Raw genomic sequence first — 6,000 nt, forward strand, 5'->3', positions numbered from 1 at the left:
AGTCAGAAGATGGTATGTTATTTTAACTTATATTGACTTAATCATAATATTCTTTAATTTCTTTAGAAAAAACTTTCTAAAATAAATCTAACACTATTTTTGGTATGGCTTTACCCTGTCACCAACAGTTGTCACTTTTGAAGAACTAGATTTTGTGCTTATTGGTTGCCATGGGGCTAGAAAGAATATACCAGGAAACATCATCCTGAACAAAAAGGAATTCAATTACTGGACATCATGGAGAAAACAGCCTGTGAAGAAAGAGACTAAGCTAGGCAGTCGTAAAATTACTTTGATCCGCACTGCAGGTTGATCTGGGAGTTCATGTAAGGAGGAGACAAAACAGCAGATTATAGAGTCTGTCCGGTCCTCATTTACAGATGGACCTAACGCTATCCTCTTGGTTATTAGAATCGGTTGTAAAGACTCTCTAAAACCGACTCTATCTATTTTCATGAATGAGGAAGGAGAGAGGAGCACATGTAAAGATACATTTATCGAAAGAGCATTGAATAATACAGTGGTTCTGTTCACAAATGAGGAAGAATTGGACAAATTGCATCTAACTATTGTCGTGGAATATTGCTTCAAAAATATAACACTCTTACAAGAACTTGTGAATTCAATATAGGCTTTAATACAAAGTAGCAAAGCCGAGCCCTTCCATGGAAGGACCCTACCACACGCAACAGAGCCGAGCCCCTCCATGGAAAAGACTAAATTCTCATATTACAGAGTCCTATCTTTATAGGATTCTGTCTTTGCATAACGTATAGAGTCCCCTCCCTCTATATGATAATAGCTTCCCTAGACCGTTCTTCACCATTATCTCTCCATATCAGTTCTTGCTTGTTATCGCCTGATGACGCACACATCTGTTCCGGTTTGGATTACAATGGTGGCAGAACCCCCTAGCTTACACAACAAAAATAAATGTATTGAATATTGTTCACATGTCAGTCAATTTGCCACCACTCTTCTCCTGTCTCCTCCTGACAATAGTATGTTAGAAGGTGGAAATCTTATTATGTTCTCAGCTAATGCAATCTCTGTCATGACATCCTACTCAGAGACGGCATTTGCACTGCATTCCCCCCCTCTCGATCCGGCCATTGTACTCATTGTTTACATTAGTGGCTCAGCATATCAGCTACCCCTAGTAGCCCCCTAGCTCTCTATCCGGTCATTGTACTCATTGTCCTTGCTACTTCCTGCTATTCAATCATGTTCCTTCAGCATAGCAGCTGCATCTAGCTTCTTTACATTAACTCCCACACTATTGAGAGATACATTACTGACTATAGTCTTGAATGGTTGATAGAGAAATGTGAAGGAAGGTATTGTGTTCTTTCTGACAAAAAATCACGTAAGGTTCAGAATTCAAAGTTGATCAAGCAATTAGAGGAAATTATATCTGGAAACAGACATGAGAATTTCATGGACATGATGGAGAGGATAGTGGAGAAGATGACAAATCTAATAACAAACCATGAAAAAAAGATTGCATGACTTGAGGAAAAGCTGAGTAGTTTAAAGATTAACAGTGACTTGGAATCCTGTGAGAGGGAGATAGAAAAACTGCAGAAGACCATTAAGCAGAAGAATAAAGAAATGCAAGAAGTAAAGGCTTGTATTGAAAAGTCCCAAAGTCAAAACAGATAATCAGACACAGACAGACGAGGACAACGATCCACAACACCTGCGAGACAAAGCAATCAATAAGGACAACCTGATCAAAGAGTTGAGTAGAACTAAAGCAGAGTTGGAAAAAGAGTTGAGGACAGCTAAAGAAGAGTTAAAGAGCACTGAAGGAAAGTGGAGGAGAACTGAAGAAGAGTTGAGGAGAACTAAAGCAGAGTTGGAAAAAGAGAAGACAGCTGAAGAGTCAAAGAAAACCATTGGAACGTTAAGAACTGATTTTTTTTAAACGATATAAAGAGTTGAACAGGAAGTCTCTTACCTCTTATTGTATGGAAGAAATAAGTAAGAAGAATATCAAGATAGATAGGCCATATGAAATGACTCAACGGTCCTGTATTGGTAAGTATGCAAAAATTAATTAAATTCTCTATTATTCTGGTAGAGGCAGAACAAGCCTCCACATATATTTTATTCAACAATAAAAATAGAAGAAAAAAAACATTTTATGTTGTTGCCCCTCTTCTTGATTTCACCCCTGTAACCTTTTCAGCCAACCCTTCTACCCTCACTGGTCAAGCCTTTATCACTAAACACATGGAGTTGGTGAACCGACTGGGACTCTTGCTGCCCATATTTATGCCTCTCCATGTTCGAGGAGTTCTGAGTCAAGAGGAGTTTGAGGATGTGGAAAGTAATCCACCAAGTCCCAACAGAATCGAACCTTGCTCAACATGGTTGTGCGGAAAGGAGCTCGCGCCCAAGAGTACTTCTACCTAGTCCTGAGAGAATCAGACCTTTTGTTGGTGGAGGACCTGTGTAACTGTCGTAAATAGACCCCCAGGTCTCAGGCAAGGTAACGTGACTGAGCAAGGCCTAATGTGTACCAAACAACGTCTGCACACAACATGCGGACACACATTTATCTTGCTCTCTCATCAATTTCATTTGACTTAATGTATGGTATTACTAAGGTTGCAAAGGGAGGGTATATTACTGGTAACTTTCAAAGTTTACCAGTAAACTACCAGAATGTTGGTAACTTTCATTTTATCAGATGACATCTAGTGGCCTTCTTGAGCACTTCAGATTATTACCGGTGTCTGTGATTGTCTGTAATTATCTCTGGCCCTCTCTGTGGCCTCATGTAAAATATATAAAATAATGTATCCCACTTTAAATGATGTTCAGCTTATAAATGCTTCAAAAAGCCTTTATAATGCCTTCATAAGCGCTAAATACATGTGTTACAATGCATCTATAACCGTATGTCATGCTTTATAAAGGGTTCACAAATGTGGCTTAACTGTGTGTCATAATCACCAATGTCAAATGTGACATTGCACACTATGTCGAATGTGACATAAACATGTGCTTTATAAAGGGTGACATGGTGTGCTGCAGGATTACATTACACCCAAGAAACACTGACCTTGATGAAAGTCCCCTTCAATCAGGAAATTGAAAGTGGCTTTCTTCTGGAACCAAGTTAAAGCTTCCTCAGTACAGAAACACACACACACACAAATATAACGAGCCATACCGTGTGGTGCTGGGCCAAGTCAGGTCTTTGACACATTCACCCTCTCCCCCACTGAAAGATCAGTCACAAAATGTTGGCACCATTGTAACAGGTTGTTATCAAGCCCTCCAGGTAGGACTAGGCCTACTCCAAATCATCTTGGCTCTGACACACACAAGCACAAGCTTTGCAGGCCCATCCATCCATTTAAATATCTCTCACACCTTACAGTAACCCGTGGGTCATGAGAGAACCTTCATAAATCAGCAGAACGTTTATAACCTATTTATTGACACTTTATGTAGTTTCCTGTAATGCTTAGTTTGAAGTGAGACACCTTCAGTCATTCATAACACATCCATAAAGAGTCTATATCGCATGACGCTGTATATAATTTCAGACCCCTTTGGTCAATACAATGATGTAAACACAAGTGTATTAACTCTAAAAGAAGCATCACAAATAAACAAACATTCAAGACATGTTTAAACCATACATTTTCCAGTTATTTTTACATTTTTAAAACAATACAAATACATGTTGGTTCCAACCTTAAAAGTAACAACAAAGAAAGTTAGCAGGTGTTAGATAGCTAGCAATTGCTGTGAAGTCACCAAGATTAATTTAAATAACGATTGAGGTAGATATGTAATCGAACTCAACACCAATATAACTACTGTAATCTCATTTAAATTACAATAAATAAAGGTTAACTTACTCATTTTCCACTGTCCAGTGGCACCACCAACCAATACACCTCTAACCAAACAGTGCATGCAAACTGAATTAAAGGTAAGTACACTCAAAAATCAAAGTTTCTTATACTTTTCCCAGACCTCAAATGTGGTCCCCTGGTGTGGTTTAAGCATTGTTGTGAAAACCGAAAATAAATAATGTGTTTTTTTTTTATTAAAATGTGTGAAAGAAAACTGGGGGAAATCTGAAACCTGAAAAAACAAAACCGAGAAAACTGAATTTAAACTGAATTAGGCAAAACATTTAAACTGATTTTAAAGGGCCCTACAAATGTATTTTGCTGGGTATGACTGCACTTTAGAGCCTGCGTCATCCTGCAGCACAGCATTTTGGGAAAGTTGAGGTCAGGTCCAATATTGACTGTGCACCCAAGAGGGAAAGATGTTGTGCCATCCTAGAAAGGTCTTAGAGCAATGTAGATAATATAACCTAACCTACTATCCTGGTGTTGCGATGCTCTACCAAGATGCATGACATAAATGCTTTGTGAAGCCTCAATTTAATGTTTTATAAAGCATTTATTAAGCAGTGCTTATGCCACCCGTTATAAAGAACAGATTTATTTAAAACACTTATATATAATGTATACCTGATGTGTTTAAGTGCTATCTATCCAGATGTAATGTATATCAACTAACTATTTTGCTATGTAACTACTGTGTAAAAAAAGTGGCATGTATGTCAAATGTACAGAATGTAAATGAAAATAAAAACAAAAAGCTGTAAAACTAAAATTATTTTTGTCCTCCGAAGAGGGTGGATGGGCCAATAAATAAATAAAATGAACAGGTTTATGTAATTTGACATAGTGGGTTATGTCACATTTGACATTGGGGATAATATCACACAGTTATTCCACATTTATGAACCCTTTATAGAGCTTGACAAACAGTTATCCATAATTTGTAACACATTTATGTAGTGCCTATGAATGCATTATGAAGGCTTTATGAAGAAATTTGTCAGCTGAATGTAATTTAAAGTGGGATCAAATAGGTAAAATAAGATTATTAAAAAAAAATAATAGAATGACAAAGCTGTAAAATATTTTGTAAAAAATAATTCAATTGTTGATTAGATGCACTTTTAATTAATTATGCTATTTTCTCGTAGGTTAGCGTTTTCGCCATGAATCTTGTTCTGGAGACAGGTCTGCAGAGTGGTCACTAGATGGCACAGCCACAAAGTCATAAAATCACATTTATACCTAACCTTAACCACACTGCTAACCCTAATGCTTAACCATAACTTTAAATTAAGACCAAAAAGCTAAAAAATAAAACAATTGTCATACATTTTTACAATAGCCAATTTTGACTTTGCAGCTGGCCCATCTAGCGGAAATCTCTAAATGATGTCCCGAGGGCAAGATTCATGACAATAAACATCAACCAGCTATTTTATCTTGAACCATATAATCTATCGACTAGAAACTCATGGACAATATAGACACATATCCAAAATGTTAACTATATATGAATATTTTTTTTTACTCAAGTATAAATTACGGAAGTTACTATAGATTACCATTGATTAATTGTCAATTACCAAAAATCAAGAAAATTCGGGTTACTTTAGGAAATTACCGGTAGCTTTGCAACCCTAGGTAGTACCTGCATTCATTAGCTCTACCTGAGAGAAACAGACTGTGGAAAGATCTGGAAGAGCCAGAGCTGGTTGGTGTGTAATAACGTGTTCCAACATCACCTAGGACAGGACATCATGCACTCTCACCAGTACAATGCTGCAGTTATAAGTTTGAAGTTATCTGTGCTGTCTACCGGACGAAGAGCCTGTCAATTTCTAAGAAGAGGGGTTAACTTGAGACGGTTAACTTCGGACATGCATTCAGAGGGGTGAAGCATTTGACAAAATATACTCTTCAGAAAGGACAATATTCCTCACTTAACATGACAAGTGAATTATGTTTTATCTTTTACTGTACATGATCTGTCTGCAGCATTGTAAATGTTTAACTGTCTTGGTTAGGCCCCCAGGTCTCAGGGAAGGGGACTTGACTGTGAAAGGCTTATGTATAACAATCTCTACTACACAGGTGTACTAACTGAACACAACCAACTCAG

This window comes from Salmo trutta, chromosome 5 (assembly GCF_901001165.1).
Source record: "Salmo trutta chromosome 5, fSalTru1.1, whole genome shotgun sequence".
Taxonomy (NCBI): domain Eukaryota; kingdom Metazoa; phylum Chordata; class Actinopteri; order Salmoniformes; family Salmonidae; genus Salmo; species Salmo trutta.